The sequence below is a fragment of the Macaca fascicularis genome, chromosome X (assembly GCF_037993035.2).
Source record: "Macaca fascicularis isolate 582-1 chromosome X, T2T-MFA8v1.1".
In the NCBI taxonomy this organism is placed as follows: Eukaryota; Metazoa; Chordata; class Mammalia; order Primates; family Cercopithecidae; genus Macaca; species Macaca fascicularis.
In genome coordinates this window covers 75,113,153-75,134,397 of record NC_088395.1, presented here as the reverse complement: position 1 = coordinate 75,134,397, position 21,245 = coordinate 75,113,153, and the positions used below count along the sequence as shown (strand labels likewise).

General features: G+C 40.4%; 1 protein-coding gene across 8 annotated transcripts in view; it reads left to right on the top strand.

Annotated features, from left to right (window-relative positions):
* The window catches only part of OPHN1 (oligophrenin 1), a 379,874-nt gene that overhangs the window by 37,330 nt on the left and 321,299 nt on the right, over positions 1–21,245 (top strand). The window contains exon 3 of one of the 8 annotated variants that reach the window (XM_074029494.1): positions 16,954–17,160. The exons of the other annotated variants lie outside the window; for them this stretch is intronic. The gene's annotated coding sequence lies outside the window, so the exon portion shown is untranslated. The remainder of the gene's footprint in view (positions 1–16,953; positions 17,161–21,245) is intronic. 8 annotated transcript variants of the gene reach the window in all.

Below are 21,245 nucleotides of genomic sequence, written 5' to 3'. Positions count from 1 at the left end.
GAGAGTAATTAGGGGAAATTAATCTTATCAGATATTAAAATATAGCATGTTATTAAGCTACAATAGTTAAAGCAGTGTGGTACTGATGCATGATTCTAAAAACACTGGAACAGACCAGAAAGTCTAGAAATATATTGAACTCAGAAATTTCATATCTGATAAAGGTGGCATTTCAGAGCAGTGGGGAAATGATGTATTATTTAACAAAGTCTGTTGGATCACCTTGATAGCCATTTGGGAAAAAAGAGAGTATCCATTCCTCATGCTTGACACCCAAGTACACTTCAGATAGATCAAAGATTTACATGTGAAAAATGGGGCCATAAAACTTCTGGGAAAAAAGGGAGTATGTAAAAATTAATTTTAGAGGGCAGAAGGCTTACTTATATGATACAAAATTAAGAAGTAAATTTGAAAAATAGGAATAAAAAAGGAACATTTAAAGTATAATTGAAAAAAACAGAAAGGAAAAGGATGATATGTTTGATGCATGAAACTCCAATTTGTACATGGAGAAAGTATCATGAATAAAGGCAAATGTCAAATAAGCAGCCCTCATGCATTGCTGCAGTAGAAATTGACAGAATCTCTTCCAAGGGAGTTTGGCAATTTCAATCAAAATTTAAAATGTTAGCTGGGTGTGGTGGTGTGTGCCTGTGGTCCCAGCTACCTGGGAGCCTGAGGCAGGAGGATTGCCTGAGCCTGGGAGTTTGAGGGTGCACTGAGCTGTGATCGAGCCTCTGCACTCCAGCCTAAATGAAAGAGTTATACTTTGTCTAAAAACAAACAAACAAATCACTGTTTTGTTTTGTTTTGTTTGTTTAAGAGACAGTGTTGCCCAGACTGGAGTGCAGTTGAAATGGGAGAGTTCCCTGACTCCACTTGCAGGACATGCAACAGAGGTGATCTGTTCAGTCGCTGCCGCTGCTCAAACCCATTACGGGAAGGGGAGCACGCAGGTGAACAGGTGCAGGAGCCCAAGTGGGCATGTGTTACAGTGTGCCCTTTTAGCCCTGCCATCCGTGGACAGCTTGAGTGTTAATCAGCTCAGTGGACCCTCTGCCTTTCTGCAAGGGCAGAGGGCCCATGTGACAGCTTTCTGTATCCTGAACTCTTGTCCAGTGTCCCAGAATTGAGTCACACACGAACTTGAAGGATGAATGCAGGGTTTTATTACGTAGTGGAGGTGGCTCTCAGCAGGCCGGATGGGGAGCTGGAAGCGGGGATGGAGTGGGAAGATGATTTTCCCCTGGAGTTTGGCTGTCCAGCAGCCAAACTCTTCTCTGACCACCCCCAGCCAAACTCCTCTTGGCATTCAGACATTCCTCCTGTTCTCTCTTTCGCTGCTGCATTGTTCTGCTGTTCATCTGCTTGTCTCCTTGTCTGCTTCTGGAGCCTGGAGATCGGGGTTTATATGGGTACAGGATAGGGGGTGTTGTGGGCCAAAAGGCAATGTTTTGGGCATGAAAACAGGAATGACTGTCCCCATTTAGGGCTGTGGGTCTCCAGGCTTGAGGGTGGGGCCTTTGCTGGGGAACCACTCTCTTCTAACCAGTATTTGCCTGTCTCCTGTGTGTATCACAGTGGTGCAATCATAGCTGACTGCTGCCTTGAATTCCTACACTCAAGCCATCCTCCCACCATGCAGTAAAAAATCTCCTTATAACTTTTGACTCCCCCCAAATTTAACTATTAATAACTTACCGTTGACCAGAAGGCTTATCTGGTCTGTAGATTAACACATATTTTGTATATGTATTATATACTGTATACTTACCATATAGTAAGCTAGAGGAAAGAAAATGTTAAGAATCATGAGGAAGAGAAAATATATTTACTATTCATTAAGTGGAAGTGGATCATCATAAAGGTCTTCATCTTCACCTTCATGTTGAGTTAGGCTGAGGAAGAGGAGAAAAGAGGGATTGGTCTTGCTATCTTAGGGGTGGCAGAAGAGGAAGAAAATCTTCATATAAGTGGATCTGTGAAGTTCAAACCTGTGTTGTTCAAGGATCAACTGTCTATTTTGATAATATGTATATCTTTTGTTGTTTTCCTATTGCTAATGTGACAAACTAGCACAGTTTTGTGGCGTAAAACATGCACATATTATCTGATAGTTCTGGAGGTCAGAAGTACAAAATGAGTTTCACTGCTAAAGTCAAGGTGTAGGCAGGGCTGGTTCCTCGTGGAAGCTCTGAGGGGAGAACCTGTTTCCTTGCCATTTTTAGCTTCAAGTGGCTGTCTGCGATTCTTGGCTTGTGGGCCATCCTCCATCTTTAAAGCACATTGCTCTAATCTCTGCTTCCATCATTACATTACTGACTTCTACCCCATTGATCCTCCTGCCTCCCTCTGAAGTACCTTTGCAATTACATTGGGCTCACTTGGGTAATCTAAGATAATCTCAACATCTCAAGATCTGTAGTTCAACCACATTTGCAGAGTCTCTTTTGGCATGTAAAGTAACACATTCACAGGTTCTGGGGATTAGTGTGTGGATATCTTTGAGGGATCATTGTTCAGCCTACCACAGATATGTTCTTGCATACCGTCTCTCTGGAAGAAAAAAACTGCTGAGGATAGTTGCCTCTGGAGATAGGAAACTGGGGGCTGATGGACAAGGATAAGACAAAAACGTATGCTTTACTCAATGCCCCTTTGTACTTTTTGAGTTTATATCTCTGTATTCTGTCACAAAGTGATATATGCTCATTGTGGATATTTTAGAAATTGCAAAAAAAAGAGAAAGACACAAAAATATTAATCATAGTGCAATTGCTCAGACTCAGCCACTATTAATATTTTTATGTATTTCCTTATATTGTTTTTTTTCTATTCATAATTATGTCTGTGACAGAATAATAGCTTCCCCAAAATATCCAAGTCCTAATCCTTAGAATCTATGAACATGTTACCCTAAGTGCCAAAAGGAAATTTGCAGATGTGATTAAGGATCATGAGATGAAGAGATTATCTTGGATTTATCTGGGGTGGGCCCTTATAATCTGGGGTGGGAGGAAGAAGGGTCAGATAGAGAGAAGATGATGTGATGGTAAAAGTAGCTGTCTAGGATACAGGGAATATGTGTAGCCTCTGGTAGCTAGGAAAGTCCAGGACTGAATTCTTCCCTAGAGCTTTCAGAAAGAATGCAGCCCTACCAACACCTTTGAACTTTTGTCATCCAGAATTGTAAGATAATACATTTGTGTCATTTTAAGCTACTAAATTTGTGGTAAATTGTTTCAGTAGCATTAAGCAATTAATACTATGTCTTTAAATCATAAGCATTCCTACATATGCTAAAACATGTTTTGTGAATACTGTAATAGCTCTTTAATGTTATTGCTGTTAACTCATCTAGACTGCAAGTTGTACAAGGACAGGGACCATTTATGTCTTGATCACCATTATATTTCCAATGTCTTGTCTGCAGTGGGCCCTTAATAATTATTCATTTGGTAAATCAGTGAATACACTATAATTTATCTAACTTTTCTTTTTGAGACAGTCTCACTCTGTCGCCCGGGCTGGAGTACAGTGGCACAATTTCTGCTCACTGCCTCGACCTCCTGGGCTCAAGTGATCCTCCCACCTCAGCCTCCTGAGTAGGTGGGACTACAGGCACACACCACCACAGCCCGTTAGTTTTTGTATTTTTTGTAGAGATGAGATTTTGCCTTGTTTCCTTAGGCTGGTCTCAAACGCCTGAGCTCAAGCAATCTACCCACCTTTGCCTCCCATAGTGTTAGAATTACAGGCATAAGCCACTGCACCTGGCCCCAGTGTTTTCCTTTTTAAGTAGCTCTTGCCATATATAGCTGATAATAATATTAATAATAATCTTTTAAGTGCTTTACATACTGATATAGTTTGGCTGTGTCTCCACCCAAATATCATCTTGAATTGTAGTTCCCATAATCCCCATGTGTCATTGGAGGGACCCAGTGGGAGGTAACTGAATCATGGGGGCAGTTACTGCCATGCTGCTATTCTTGTGATAGTGAGTTCTCATGAGATCTGCTGGTTTTATAAGGGGCTTTTCCCCATTTTCCTCTACACTTCTCCTTGCTGCTGCCTTGTAAAGGAGGACGTGTTTGCTTCCCCTTCCACTGTGATTGTAAGTTTCCTGAGGCCTTCCCAGCCCTGTGGAACTGTGAGTCAATTAAACCTCTTTCCTTTGTAAATTACCCAGTCTCAAGTATGTCCTTATAACAGTGTGATAACGGACTAATACACATACATTATCTCAATTTAATCCTTACGAAAAGCTCATGACTGGTAAATGCTATTATTATCCGCCTCGCCCAAAGTCACATAGTAAGTAAGTGGCAGAAACTCAGATCTCTCAGGCTCCAGATTCAACACTCTTAACCATAACACTCTACAGCCTGCTAAAAAATTGGAACATCCTGTACATGCTGATTTTTATGGCTTTTTTTTTTTTTTTACTAAATTACACATATTAACATCTTTCCATGTCATTACACATTTATTTTTATTTATTTATTTTTGAGAGGGAGTCTTGCTCTGTCGCCCAGGCTGGAGTGCAGTGGCGCAATCTTGGCTCACTGCAAGCTCTGCCTCCTGGGTTTAAGCAATTCTCCTGCCTTAGCCTCCTGAGTAGCTGAGATTACAGGCACCCTCCACCATGTCCAGCTGATTTTTGTGTTTTAGTAGAGATGGAGTTTTACCATGTTGGTCAGGATGGTCTCTAACTCTTGATCTCAAATGATCTGCCTGCCTCGCCCTCACAAAGTGTTGGAATTACAGGCATGAGCCACCGTGCCTGGCCTATTTTTAACTATCATTAAAACATGTTCTGGCCAGGTGTGGTGGCTCACGCCTGTAATCCATGCACTTTGGGAGGCTGAGGTAGGAGGATCACTTGAATCCAGGAGTTCAAGACTGGCCTGGTCAATGAAGCGAGACCCTGTCTCTACCAAAAAAAAAAAAAAAAAAAAAAAAAAAAAAAAAGTTAGGCAGAGTTGGTGGTGTGTGCTTATAGTCCCAGCAACTTGGGAGGCTGAGGCAGGAGGATTGCTTGAGCCCAGGAGGTCAAGGCGGCAGTGAGCCATGATTGTGCCACTGTACTCCAAGCTGGGTAACAGTGAGACCCTGTCTCAAAAAAAAAAAAAAAAATGTTGACTAGTATTCCATTGTCTGTATCTACCATAATTTCTCAGTAAGATGTTATTACTACTAAATAGGTATTATTACTAAACATTTTAGATTTTTCCATTATAAACTTAATTCAGTTTGTTTTTATTTTTGATATGGAAAATTCAAATATATAGAGAAATAGAGAGAATGGTATAAAGAACTCCTGTGTCTCCATACCCAACTTCAACAATGATTAACATATGCCAATCTGTTATATCTATGCCCCTCACCTAGTACCTTCCACCTTGGGCCTGGATTACTTTGAAGCAAATTCTCAGACATCATATCATTTCATCTGTGAATACTTTAGCATTAAACACAATTTTTATACAGTAAAATTTGCCTCTGTTGCCTGGATTATCTTCCTAAAAACACATCTGATCAGACACTCAATAAATAGCTGTTGAATGGCTTAATCCCTTTCCCTGGTTGCTTGAAAATGCAGCTTACTCCCCACCGTCTAAGTCTAAAAGAATTAATACCAAACTTCTTTTTTTTTTTTTTTTTGAGAAAGAGTCTTGCCCTATCGCCCAGTCAAGAGTGCAGTGGTGCGATCTCGGCTCACTGCAACCTCCGCCTCCCGGGTTTAAGCCATTCTCCTGCTTCAGCCTCCGGAGTAGCTGGGATTACAGGTGCATGCCACCACACATGGCTAATTTTTGTATTTTGAGTAGAGACAGGGTTTCACCATGTTGGCCAGGCTGGTCTCGAACTCCTGACCTCAAGTGGCCTCCCACCTTGGCCTCCCAAAGTGCTGGGATTACAGGTTTGAGCCACTGCGCCTGGCCTAAACTTCTTAATTAGACATACGAAACCCTTTATATTCTGACCACAGCCCACCTCTTCAAGCTTCCTTTTCTATTATTTATTCCTATATATATCTTCCACTCCACCTACGAAACTGCTTTTTGTTTCCTGACTGTAGTCCACATTCTTCTGACCCCGTCTTTGCTTAAGATTCCATTCTTTGCCTGTGCTGTTCCCTTTGCATGCCACGCCCATCACACATTTTCTCCGTCTGGAAATACTCATTCTTCAAGCTCCAGCTCAAATTTCTTCTCTTCTATAAAGCTGTCTGCGTCACACCCAAACATAGTCAGATGACCCCTCTTCTTACTTGCAGTGCCTTTGAGTTATACTTTTATTTTTGTTTTCAGTATATTATATTGTAATTATTTAATGTTTCTGCTCCTCCTATGAGTTCCTTCAGGGCAGGAACATGTCTTATTTGTCTTCATCAAACCATAGCACCTAGCACAGATTTGTCAGATAAGTGTGCACTAAGAGTTTGTAAAATAATCATTCATTCCACAAATATTTATTGAATATCTGTATGCCAGGCACTGTCCTAGTTATGCAGATATGTTGGTGAAAGAGACAAAGTCCCTTTTATGGAGCTTAAATTTTCATAGAGAGAGACATAAAATACACTAGTAAACAAACAGATACAGTATTTTCTTACAGGAATAAATCCAATAAAGAAACAACAACAAGATGATGAAAGAGTATCATATAGCTTGTATTTTCAAGATACTTCTGGCTCTGTGCATTGAATGGATTATAGGAATGAGAGTGGAAGCAGGGCAATCAGTTTAGGAGGCTATTACAATAATCTGAGTAAGAGAATGGTGGCTTGGACTAAAGTGGTGGTGGTGGAGATGGTGAGAAATGTGTAGGGATTTAGGATATACTTAGAAAGTGAAATCATCATGACTTGCCCATGGAGGTAGCAAGGGAGAGGATATGGGGCGGGGGGAGAGAGAGAGAGAGATGGAAAGAAAGAGAAAAAGAGAAGAGAAGGGAAGAGAAGAGAAAAGAGTTGAGTTTTGTTTGGACATAAATTTGAGATGCCTATTTGAAATGAATAAAACAAGAGTAGCTTTTGGTGGTCTGGCTTCATTCCCCTTTGTTTATTGTTCTCTGATATTTGGGAACAGGGGTGATAGAAGGAAGAAAATCATTTCTCTGTGACATTCAAGTCGCTACAGTTTACCTAGGGTTTTCTTATATCCCACCCTTTCCAAATGTTAGATGGTAACAAGGTGTTGTTCCTCGCCCCTCTCCTTCCTTCTTTGATTTACAAAATAAACCGACCCACACAGCTGACCCTTAGCAAGGGCTGTGTAGGTCTGCGAAGTTTAATAACAGTTGCAGATAGATTGGCTAAGAGAAGTCAACTGGTGGGTGGCAGGGCAAATAACGGATTCATCAGAGCCAAATATGTATATTAGTTTCCCCAGTATATATGACAACTTGCTGGTAGCAAATGCATCTTAGAATTAAGACACTGCTAAACAGTAAAGATGATTGTTCAGTTTTGGGTTTGGCCTTATTTTGAAACATTAGACCCTAGAGTTTGGATACTGGCCCAGTGAGGCCACTGGCAAAAAATATTAGTGCAGATTCAGGATTTTTATATTTCTGGAACTCTACGCTATATTCTTGGAGACTGCTGCCAAAGTGGGCCTGGCCACAGAAGTCTGCCTTTTATGCCATAGAAAATAACTGCTTTAAAAAAAAAAATCTTTAAAAGAAAAGGTTTATTCATTGTAGTTTCTTGTCTAGTTTCAGGAAGGGGTTAAATTTGGCTTTGATTAGTAGTGGGTTTGGATGGAGTTATCATAAATTGTGTCCAGAAAAATCAGAAAAGCTATTTTTTCCCAAAGCCATCTTCTCAAAAGATTCTATTTAAATGTTGGCCCTTCTTCTCTTGGGGCTGAAAGCTTTGATGTTCTCCTTTCTCTGGCTTGTGGTATTGTATCAGTAAGTTAATTGCTGGTTCACAACAGTTTGTGGTTAAGTCCTTGGAATTAGAATTTTTATTCCAACTGATTTACCTTTGGGTTGACGAGTAGCAGAAAGAAAGGGTTCATTGTTTCCAATCTACAAGGCAGAGTAAATAATGCAGATTGGTGGGAAGCATTTCAGAGCAGGCATTAAAAATAGTAAATTATATTAATAAGCAAAGCCTCTCCAACTCCACCCTCTTGACTCTTGGGATGAAACTGATAAACAACCACCCATGTTCTTTTATTGGCTCCAAACACATGCAACCAGCAGAGCAAACAACTTGCTGCTGTATGCACACTTTTCCAATCTTTGTTTTTACTTGCCCCTAACTCAGACTTACTTAGATTTCAAATGTGAACGGCAGAGTCTAATGGAATTCACTGTTTGTGATTTTTTGAAGCAAATGGTTGTTAAGAAACATCTGGTTGTAGTTAATAAAGTTCCTCCTGTGTGTGTGCAAGTATGTGTGTGTGTGTGTGTGTGTGTGAGAGATATGTTTTAACTTATGACTGATTGCCACATTCAGATCTTATTCTTGTCATGCTGGGTTCCAGAAGATAACTAGTTAATCACACTAGTTTCAGAATATGAAATGTAGAGGAATTTTTTCTTTTCCTTTTTCATTTCATTCTCTTTTTACCAAACAAAACATGACTGACTGTTTCATCACTCTTCACCTTAATAGGACAGTCACAGTTTAACGGTATTCTTTGTTATATTGGCCTACAGCAAGGAATTTTAGAAGTTGCCGAGATCTTAATTATTTTGTCCAGTTATTTCTGGGGGAGGGTGGGTAATCTGCTTTAGCCATTGGACAGGATAGTTCTTCATCGTTTGTCTATGCTGGGCATTGCTAGATGTCTAAATACCTGCAGTGCTCCCCCAGCCATTGTGCCAAGCAAAATCACCTCTGCATCTTGCCAAATGTCCCCCAGGAGCAGTACTACTTTGAGGTTGAAACTACTGATCTAGTTTAAACCCTTCCTATTTCAGAGGGGAAGACTGAGGGCCAGAGGGACCTGTTCAAGGCCACATAACTGGACTGCAACCCAGTTCTTCTGAGTCCTAGATTAGTGTCCTTTCTCGCAATATATTTTGAGGGGCTTATTTAAATATATTTATACTGACTTTTCTTTAAAAAAGTAATTTAAATAGTTTTTGGGGTACAGGTGGTTTTTGGTTACATGGATAAGTTTTTCAGTGGTGATTTCTGAAATTTTCATGCACCCATCACCCAAGCAGTGTACACTGCACCCAGTATGTAGTCTTTTATCCCTCACCCTCCTCCCAACCTTCCCCCAGAGTCCCCAAAGCCTGTTATATCATTCTTATGCCTTTGCATCCTCGTAACTTAGTTCGCACTTACAAGCGAGAACATACAATATTTGATTTTCCAGTCCTGAGTTACTTCACTTAGAATAATGGCCTCTAACTCTGTCCAAGTTGCTGCAAAAGACAATATTTTGTTCCTTTTATGGCTGAGTAGTATTCCATGGTTATTCTGATGGTTTTTGTGCCCTTAGAGCTTTTTGACTAGTGAGAGGGGCTTCCTAGGCATAAGTATGATCAAAAGGTGGTGGAACACGGAATTTACCTAAAGCATAATATACCCTCATTTTAATTTAATCACGAAAATTTGTTGAATGCCTGCTATGTGATAGTCTGGGAAAATAGTCTCATAACCCTCTACTTTTGAAATAATATAAATGGAAAGGGGTGGTGATATGAAGGAAATTACTTAACAATTTAGAGGGTGACCAGTTTTTAAAAGTTGAAATGCAATGAAATGCTTATTTCATACTGGATTACTTATTCTCTAGGAATCAAGTACAATAACCAGCTTCTTTATTTTTTCTTCAGTCACCCCTCCCCTGTATAAATTTCTCCCCACTTTCCAGTTATTTAGCCCAGGTCAGAGTGACGAATGATAAGGTACCTGGCAAAGGTTCCTCCTGAGGGAAACAATTCCAAACTCACTCCCTGGTCAAGTTGCTTCTAGAACTTGGCTTTGTCACCAGTAACACTGAGGCAAAGATGTAAACAGGGAACAATCTTCTCTGCCATGGAATTTTTGTCTGAGATTACTAAAATGCAATTAGGTCTCTCATGGATGAGAGAAAGAATTGCAAGAACAAGTTGGAGCTCTCTGGGGATCCCTAGGGGGTTGTCCTCTTCTGGAGGGCGTGTTGTTTTCCATTTACTTTTTCTTGTTTTCCATGTTGAGCTTCCCTTTGGAGGATGTTCCTCCAACATTGCCTGTTTTTTTTTTTTTTTTTTTTTTTTTTTTTTTTTTTTTTTTTTTCTGAGATGGAGACTCGCTGTCACCCACGCTGGATTACAATGGTATGACCTTGGCTTGCTGCAACCTCCACCTCCTGAATTCAAGAAATTCGCCTGCCTCAGCCTTATGAGTAGTTGGGATTACAGGAGTGCACCACCATGCCCGGCGAATTTTTTTGTTGTATTTTTAGTAAAGGCAGGGTTTCACCATATTGGCCAGGCTGGTCTCGAACTCCTGACTTCAGGTGATCTGCCCACCTTGGCCTCCCAAAGTGCTGGGATTACAGGTGTGAGCCACCATGCCCAGCCAAACATTGCCTGTTTAATTCCTTTTAGGTCATGCCAAAGTGCTCTCTGAGACAACTTAGCAGTCTGCACTTGGTCTGAGATGAGAGGTGACCTATTTTTCTCCTCCTTCATTTCTGATCCTATTCAATAGCATTTTGTTTCTTTATTTCTTGGTAGAGATGGAGTCTGTCTATGTTTCCAGTCTGGTCTTGAACTCTTGCCTCAAGTGATCCTCCCATCTTGGCCTCACATAATGTTGGGATTCCAAGCATGAGCCACTGAGCTTGGCCTCAGTAGCATTTTCAGTGTTAGTTCCATCCTTAGTATGATGACCCTCATTCCTCCTCCTAAGTGGACCACACACTACAGAGATCTTGCCTATCACCGAAAACAAAAGTGGACTTCATGAATTCTATGGGCTTTGACCAACTAGTGTTAATAACTTGCTTTTGGGGAAAGCCCTTTTTCTGTTCTACTCTCTGTTCCAACTCATCTATAGATAAAAGATCTATTCTTTTTGGGGGGTTTAAAAAATAAGTTTATTGAGATAAAAGTCACATACCATAAAATTCACCCATTTGTAATGTCTCATTCAATGTTTTTTAGTATATTCACAGAGTTGTGCAACCATCACCACAATCAATTTTAGAATATTTTCATCACTCTGAAAAGAAACATTGTACCCATTATGAAGAAGGCCTACTCTTAAACTTAGTTCATTATCAATAATAGTAATATTTGCTGAGGGCTTATTCTGTGCATTAGGCTGAGTACTTGCCTTTGTTATCTCATTTAATACTTATAAACATCCTGTGAATTAGGGACTAATATTATTCCCATTTTACAGATGAGGAAACTGAGGCATGTAGAAGTTTAAAACTTGTTCCTATCCAAACTGGTTGCACGTGGTGAATCCTAGATTCTAACTTAGGCCATCTGGTGCCATAGCATTTTATTTTATTTTATTTTATTTTTATTTACTTTTTAAGACAGAGTCTCGCTCTGTTGCCCAGGCTGTAGTGCAGTGGCCCAGTCTTGGCTCACTGCAAACTCTGCCTCCCAGATTCAAGTGATTCTCCTGCCTCAGCCTCCTGAGTAGCTGGGACTACAGGCGTGCACCACCATGCCTGGCTAATTTTTGTATTTTTGGTAGAGACGGGGTTTCACCATGTTGGCCAGGCTGGTCTTGAACTCCTGACCTCAAATGATCCACCTGCCTTGGCCTACCAAAATGCTGGGATTACAGGTGTGAGCCATTGTGCCTGGCCTGGTGCCAGAGCTTTTAACAAATCATAACACTGTCACATTTTGTTCATAGGATAGGACCAAGCACAGTTTTCACTCCCTTTCATTTACATGAACTATAATTTGAGATTTTCTGTCATAAACAGGTCACTGAGTCAGTATTTATTAATCACTTGTTACATATACCAGACACTGGGACAGAAGCAATATGGGTTGCAGAGAGGAGAGAGAAAGAAAGAGACAGCGAGAGAGAGAGAGAGAGAGAGAAAGGAAAGAGGAGAGAAGACAGAGAGAGATTGACCCTATCCTCAAGAAGTTTGCCATCTAATTGGTGTGTCTGGTCGACCTTGTAGAGCCACACTTGAGAGGTGCCATACACATGCCACAGATGGTTGGTACTGTTAGGTTGGAGTGATGAGAGAAGGCTTCCTGAAAGAAGTGGTCTGTAGCAGAACCTAGGTGAACCTAGGTGGAAATAAAATCCAATGGATAGGAGTGGGAATGCCAGGAAGTATGTTGGAAGGACCTTGAAATAGGTTGGAGATGGTTGGGAGACCTTTGTGCAAATCAGACTGTGGAGGGCCTTGCATGTCAGATGAAATAGTTTGTTAAATGAATGTTTATTTGTGCCAAGCACTCTTGCAGCCACTGGGGGTAGAGCAGTGGGCAAAAGACAAAAAAATCCCTATCCTCAAGGAACTTGAATTCTATTCGGGGAAATGGATGAAAAACAAATAAGTCAGTTGTATGATCAGATAATGTGATAAAACAAAGAAGGGAGCATAGGAAGTGTCATGTGTAGGGGGTAGTGGCTATATATTTAGATTTTGAAATTTTTCATTTAGATAGCAGACAGCCATTGACAAACTTCTCATACTATGTTTTGGCATGGTGTTTATCAATGGGATTGCCTAAGAGAAGGAGAGCTTTATAAGTGAGAAGTGAGTCTTGGAGAGGCTTAGAGGCAGGTAGGAAGGTCTAGGGCAAGTGGGAGCTAGGTGTAACCTCTGAGTCTTGCAGCTGTGGTATAGTGGAAGAAGCGCTGGATTTGGATACATACGCTTTGAACTCTGGCAGGAACCTTAGGTCACTTCACTACTCTAAGCTTCATTTCGTCTTCTGTATAGTGGGTTTAGGAGCACCTAACCAACAAGTGTTATCAAGATTACTTGAGAAGGCTGGGTGCAGTGGCTCACGCCTGTAATCCCAGCACTTTGGGAGGCTGAGGTGGGTGGATCACCTGAGGTCAGGAGTTTGAGACCAGCCTGGTCAACATGGTGAAACCCTGTCTCTACTAAAAATGTAAAAATTAGCTGGGTGTGTTGGCGTGAGCCTGTAATCCCAGCTATTCAGGAGGCTGAGGCAGGAGAATGGCTTGAACCTGGGAGGCGGAGGTTGCAGTGAGCCGAGGTCAGTCATGCCACTCACTCCAGCCTGGGCGACAGAGAGTCCATCTCAAAAAAAAACAAAAAACAAAAAAAAAAAAAAAACAAAAAAAACCAGATTACTCGAGATAATGTGAGTGAAATCTTCGTTAGTTGTATAGTCCTCTACAAATGTGAAAAGTTAGCCCTTCTGGACAGTGCCTGTGAAAATCACAGTGCTGTTCTTTTAAGTCTTTCCAGGAATCCGATAGTGGTAATTGAATTTTTCATGTCAACAAAGTCATAAATTAGAATCTTAAATCACAAAGCACAGTTGGTACGAGGCACTCTATAAGAGGTACTGAGCTAGATGGTGGGAGGCTAGTGGTGGCCAAGGCAGCCTTCAGGGAGTTTTCTTTGTGCTATGTTTAAGTCTGCCAGCATGGAACAAGGGAAGCATGACTGAGGAGTAGGTGCTCCATGCAGTGTGGCCACACTCTTTCTGTGGCCTTGCCTCTGTCCTTTATAGCAACCAGTAACACGCCTACTGAGCAGAACCATGTGTCGTTCCATGATCTCTCTCTTTATCTCTGTTTCCTATTTCTTTCTCCCTTTCCATCTCATTTATTTCTCTGTGCTTCCCCCACCCGCAATTCATTCCTTTGCACCTACTTCCATCTGCCTGAAGTGCTCTTCCGTGCCATATTTTCCTGGCAAACTTTAAGTTCACATCCTCAACTTCTGTCTCCCCTCCTCTAGAAAGCCTTCTCTGATCTTTCTGCTGTCCGAGTTATTGCATTGAATTGCAGTTGTTCCATTTGAGTCTCTTTCACTAGAATGAGTTCTTCGAGGGCAGGGATTGTGCTTTGTCTGTCTCTGGGTCCCTGGTTCTTAGTGCTAGGATTGGCATTAAGGAAATGCTTGCTGATTTGAAGTAATTGTAAAAGTTGAAGACTATACAGATAACCAAGCCTTATCTAGGAAATCCTTTAAGACTTCTCTATTTATACATCTTTTATGAACTGAAACATAAACCACAGACTCAGTGACTAAAGAGCAGATCAGGGGGAGGCTATAGAATATGGTAATAAGACTATATTGCAAAGTGTTGTGAACATAATTCTAGAGCCAGACCACGTTATAGCTCCTTCACTTCCTAGCTGTGGGGCCTGGCACATCTCTCTGTGCCTCAGTTTTCTCATCCATAAAATGAAGATTATAATAGTCCTTACTTTGTAGGGTTGTTTTGGGAATTATATAATTTAATATACATAAAATGCTTACCAACCTGGGCAACATAGGAAGACCCCGTCTCTACAAAAACATTTAAAAAAAAATTAGTTGGGTGTGGTGCCATGTGCCTGTAGTCCTAGGTAGTCAGGAGGCTGACATGGGATCATCACTTGAACACAGGAGTTCAAGACCATCCTGGACAATAGAGGAAGACCCTGCCTCTACATAGAAAGAAAAGAAAAACTGGAGACAGTTCCTGGCACATAGCAAGCACTCTATAAATGTTAGCTCTTCTCATCTAAGTAAAATAGGGGCTTATTCAAATAAAGGAAGTTTGGGATAAGTCTAGAGATCTTTTTTTTTTTTTTCTCTTCAGGGATCTCTGTTCTGAATCTTTTTTTCAGATCCCTGTTCTGAATCCTCCCACCTCAGCCTCCCAAGTAGCTAGGACTACAGGTGTGCACCTCCATGCCCTGCTAAGTTTTAAAATATTTTTGTAAAGAGACCAGTTCTCACTATGTTAGGCATGCTGGTCTCCAACTCCTGGCCTCAAGTGATCCTCCTGCCTCAGCCTCCCAGAGGCTGGGATTCCAGGTATGAGCCACCATGTCTGGCACGTTTTCAGTTTTTCATGATTACAGATACAGCTGCTGTAAACATTATTATATGTTTTTTTGTGTGTGTGTGTGAACACACATTATTTCTAGAGGGTAAATGCCCATGGGTGGGACTGTGCACTCATATATGTACATGTTTAATTTTATAAGAAACTTCCAAACCATTTTCTAGAGTGGCTGTGACAATTTATATTCCCACTAGCAATGTATAAGAATTCCAGCTTCTCTCTATCCTTGGCAGCACGTGGTATGGCCACTTTGTTATTTTAGCCTTGCTAATAGGTGTGAAGTGGAATCTTGTCTGGGTGTTAGTTTGCTTTTCCATAATGACTAATGATGTTGAATGTATTTTCAGGCGCTTAATTGCCATCCATGTATCTTTGGTCAAATATCTGTTCAAATATTTTGCCTACTAATGTAATTGGTTGTTAATTTTCTTTATTGAATGTTACATATTCTGTTTACATAATATAATAACGTTTAGTGAATCTTTTATGTATTCTGAGTATGGGTTCTTTGTCAGATATATGATTTGCAAATATTGTCTTCTAGTTGATGGCTTGTCTTTTCTAAAATCATCTTATGATAAAAATTACCCAGGTATAGTGATGCATGCCTGTAGTCTCAGCTATTTGGGAGTCTGAGGCAGGACGATTCCTTCAGCTGGAGAGATCAAGGCTGCAGTGAGCTATGATTATGCCACTGCACCCCAGCCTGGGTGACAGAATCAGACCCTGTCTCAAAACCAAAACAAAACAAAACCCCAAATCCTCTCATTAGGGTCTTTCACAGAGCAAAATATTTTAATTTTGATGAAGTTTAATTTATTTAGTTTTTTTCCCTGTGTTTTTTTCTTTTTTTTTTTCTGTTATTTTTTGTTTGTTTGTTTGTTTGTTTTGAGATGGAGTCTCACTCTGTTGCCAGCCTGGAGTGCAGTAGCGCGATCTCGGCTCACTGCAACCTCTGCCTCCCAGGTTCAAGCCATTCTCCTGCCTCAGCATCCTGAGTAGCTGGGACTACACGTGCATGGCACCATGCCCAGCTAATTTTTGTATTTTTAGTAGATACAGGGTTTCACCATGTTGGCCAGGACAGTCTTGATCTCTTGACCTCGTGATCCTCCCGCCTTGGCCTCCCAAAGTGCTGGGATTACAGGCATCAGCCACTGTGCCCTAGATTGTGCTTATGGATGCCTCAGAATACTTCACCTAACCCTAGATCATGGAGATTTTATCTTATGTTTTCTTCTAGACATTTTAGCATTTTAGGTTTTATATTTAGATTTGTTATCTATTTTGAGTTATATTTTTGTGTATGGTGTGAGGTTTAGTTAGAAGTTTTTTTTTTTTTTCTTCCCCCAATTGCACTAGCACCATTTGCCACAACTTAACTGTGACACCTTAGAAATCACTTAACCTGTCATGGCCTCACTCTTCTTTTCTCTAAAATGGGGATAATGATAGCATGTAGTTCATGTGGTTAAAGGAAAGATTCCAGACTACTATTTACATATATAAATGCCTAGCACACAACAAATAGCTATTATTAGTATTCATTTTATAGAGTTTCAAATTTTGCTGTTTAATTTCGTGATTGACAAAATTTGATAACACGTAATACACATTGTCCCTTTTCATCCCTTCCAAGGATGTTGGGGTACATGGGCCAGTGCTGAGGTAGGGTTCTGGTAGATGGATTTTTTTGGGATGATGACTGAAACCACTTGTAGTCAAGAAATGATAGTAATTTCCAGTTGGGAGGGGAACTAAGGCCAGAATCAGTTCAATAAAGGCAAGAGTGTGTAGCCAGAAACACAAAATGAAAAATGAAGTCATATGTGATGGATCAAATGAGTAAAGGAAAAGGGTTCTGGACTCTGTGAATAAAGCAAGATGTTGGGGCTCCCTCTTACAGAAGGAACACTGGTCCTTTATTCTTGTTTAAAAGTGTCGAACTTGGTTTTTCTCTTCAAGATGCCCTTCAGTATCTGCGTTGGGAGCCTCTTGCCCTGTTCTCCAAACAAATCCAGTCTAAGACCGTGTTTTGCTGTGAGCACTGCTGCTTTGGTGTCAGTAACCTGGTAATGTGCCAGTTCCCCGTTGGGGAGGCTTTCTGAAACATACTGCTCAGCAGAGCTGAAAAGGCTGAAGAACCTTCTCCAGAAGCTGATTGTGCCTATGGTAGGTCTTGGTCACAGAGCCATTTCCAAAGCTGTATACCACAGCAAGTTTGTCCATCCTCTCTGTGCTCTCTGGCCCTGCATGCCATGTAGGCTCCCCAGCAACTCTCCTTAGTCTCCCTGAGAAAGAGCTGACAGTTGCGATGTCTTTTTTTTTTTTCTTAAACTTCCTCTTTGATCAGTGTTCTGAGATCCTAGGTGAATACATTTTTTGTTGTGACAAGCATGTGCAAGATACACAGAAAGGAAGTAATGCTATGGAAAAGTTGTAGTCACAACCGGTCTGACCAGAGATCCTTATCAGTCTGGTCAAGTGTAATGTTTTACCTGCTTGGAGTAGTGTCACTGGAAACTGACACTGCAATTGAAATGGTCTTTGAGCTTCCAGATGTGGCAAAACAAATGATTTATTGTACAGCACCAAGACACAACTTAGTTTGGTATTTTATGTGTACATCTCCAAGATAATAATGGCACCTGACTTCAGCCCTTTATAGTTTACAAAGTCCTGTCATGTTTCCTATTTAATTTGATTCTTACAATAAGAATGAAAGAGATAGGATAGGGATTAGTATTCATATTTTACAGATGCCGGCAGAGTTGGAGGGGTACACAATGGTCAAGAGCATAGGTTCTGAGGCATATTTTGGTAAAATATATAACATAACATTTTTGATTTTGACCATTTGTAAGTATACAGATCAGTGGCGTTGGTTACATTCATAATGTAATATAACCCACTGTACCTGGCTGTGGGTTTCTTTTGATGTGGAAATATAGTTGTTCCAGCTCCATTTGTTGAACAGACTCTTCTTTCTCTGTTGAATGGATTTGCCTTCCATGTCGATTTTTGACCTAAGCTCTCTTTTGTCTGATATTAGCAGAGCCACTTCAATTCTCTTTTGGTTACTATTTTCATGAAATTGCTTTTTCCATCTTTTAAGTTTCAATCTATTTTTGTCGTTGGGTCTAAAGTGAGTCTGTTGTAGATAACATATACAGTCATGTGTCACTTAACAATGGGGATACATGGGTGGGCATGGTGGCTCATGCCTGTAATCCCAGCACTTTGGGAGGCCGAGGTGGGTGGATAAGGTCTGGAGTTTGAGACTAACCTGGCCAACATGGTGAAACCCTGTCTCTACCAAAAATACAAAAATTAGCCGGATATGGTGGCACGTGCCTGTAGTCCCAGCTACTTGGGAGGCTGAGGCAGGAGAATTCTTTGAACCCTGGAGACAGAGGTTGCAGTGAGCCAAGATCACATCACTGCAGTCCAGCCCCGCAGCCCAGGTGACTGAGTGAGACTCCGTGGAAAAAAAACAAAACAAAACCAACCAACCAACCAACCAAACAACAACAACAAAAAACCGGGGATACTGAGAAATATGCCATTAGGCAATTTTGTTGTTTTGTAAACATCATAAAGTGTATTGACACAAACCTGTATGGCACAGCCTACTATGAACCTACCTAGGCTATATGGTACAGTCTGTTGCTCCTAGGCTACAAACCTGTAACTACATGTTACTGTACTGAATACTATAGGTAATTATAACCCAACAGTAAGTATTTATATATCTAAACATTGAAAAGGGCTGGGCACAGTGGCTCATGCCTCTAATCCTGGCATTTTGGGAGGCTGAGGCAGGTGGATTGCTTGAGCCCAGGAGTTCAAGACCAGCCTGGACAGCATGGTGAAACTCTGTCTCTACAAAAAAACCCACAAAAATTAGCCTGGTGTGGTGGCTCACGCCTATAGTCCCAGTTACTCAGGAGGCTGAGGTGGGAGGATCAATTGAGCCTGGGAGTTTGAGGCTTCAGTAAGCCATCATAACGCCACTGCACTCCAACCTGGCTGACAGAACGAGACCTTTTATTGAGAAAAAAAAGAAAGAAAGAAAAAGAAAAAACTTAAAAGGTATAGGAAAAATATGGTATTATGATGTTATGGAACCACTGTTGCATATGTGGTCTGTCATTGACTGAAGCATTGTTATACTGCATATAACTGTAGTTAGATCCTATTTTTAAAATCCATATTGTGAGTCTCTCTGCCTTTGTATTGCAGAATTCACACCATACGTTTAAAGTAATTACTGATAAGGAAGGGCTTACTTCCAACATTTTGGTATTTGTTTTCTGTATATCTTATAACTTTTACATCCTCATTTTCTCCGTTACTGCTTTCTTTTGTATTAATTGATTTTTTTGTAGCGGACCATTTTAAGTCCCTTCTTCTTTTTATGTTTATATTTTATTTGTGGTTACCATGGGGATTACATTTAACATCATATATTTGTAACAAATGAGTTTGAATTGATACCAACTTCACACTTATAACATACAAATCTCCACTGTTTTATAGCTCTGTCCCCTTTCCTGTGTATTGTTGTCACAAATTACATCTTTCTACATACTGTGTTCAATAACATAGATTTATAATTATTTTAAAGCACTTAAAAACAATGTAGGATATAAAAAAGTAGAGTTATAAACAAAAAGTTCGATAATGCTGGCTTTTATATTTGCCTATGTAGTTACCTTTACCAGAGATCCTTATGTCTTAATGTGGTTTTGAGTAACTGTCTAGCATCTTTTTTTAAATTTAAATTTTAATATTTATTTATTTATTTATTTTTGAGATGGCGTCTCACTCCATTGCCCAGACGTGAGTGCAGTAGTGCTATGTCAGCTCACTCCTTCACCTCCACCTCCTCGGTTCAAGCAGTTCTCCTGCTTTAGCCTCCCAAGTAGATGGGATTGCAGGTGTATACCACTATACCCAGCTAATTTTTGCGGTTTTTAGTACAAATGGAGTTTCACCATGTTGGCCAGGCTGGTCTTGAACTCCTAACCTCAAATGATCCACCTGGCTTGGCTGGGATCACCTCCCAAAGTGCTGGGATTACAGGTGTGAGCCACTGTGCCTGGCTGGTTCAGCATCTTTTTATTTCCACTTAAAGGATTCCCTTTAGCATTTCTTGTAGGGCAGGTCTATTGGTAATGAACTCCCGCAGCTTTTGTTTATCTGGGAAGGTCTTACTTTCTCCTTCAGTTTTGAAAGACCATTTTGCCAGATGCAGAATTCTTGGTTGACAGGTTATATATATATATATATATATATATATATATATATATATATATATTTCAGCAATTTATGCCATCCCACTGTCTTCTGGTCTCTGTGGTTTCTGATGAGATATTGGTTGTTAGTCTTAATGAGGAGCCTTATATATGGTAAGTTGCTTTTTTCTTGCAGCTTTCAAGATTGTCTCTTTATCTTTTGACAATTTGTTTATAGGATGCCTCAGTGCGGATCTCTTTGAATTTATCTTCCTTGAGTTTAAGCTTCTTAGATGTCTAGATTCATGTCTTTCATCAAATTGGGGACATTTTTGGCCATTATTTCTTTAAATATTCTTTTGTCCCTTTCTCTTCACTTTCTGGCAGTCTAACAGTATGTAATTTTGTCTGCTTGATGATGTCTCAATGACCCTTAGACTGTTAATCTTTAATTTCTCTATCTTAGTGATATTGTCATTTTGTTTATATATCATTTCCTGATTTTTTGTTCTGCATGTTTTCCTTTAGCTCTTTTAGCATATTTAAGACAGTGTTTTTGAAGTCTTTGTCTACTAAATCTGATGTCTGGACTTCCTCAGGAACAGTTTCAGTCAGTTTATTTTGTTCTTTGAATAGGCTGTGCTCTCCTGTTTCTTTGTTTGTCTTGTGATTTTTTTGTTGTTGTTGTTGAAAAAAATTTGAATATTATAATGTGCTAACCCTGGATATCATATTCTCTCCCTTCTCCAGGAGTTGCTGGGTTTTTTTTTTTTTTTTTTTTTTTGTGGTTATTGTTGTTGTTTTATAGAGGTGGAGTCTTGCTATGTTGCATAGGCTGGTTTTGAACTCCTGGTCTCAGGTGATCCTCCCGCCTCAGCCTCCTGAGTAGCTAGGACTAAAGCGTGTGCCACCATGTCTAGGTTTTTTTTTTTTTTCCCCCGAGAAGGAGTCTCACTCTGTTGCCCAGGCTGGAGTGCAGTGGCAAGATCTCGGCTCACTGCAACCTCCACCTCCTGGGTT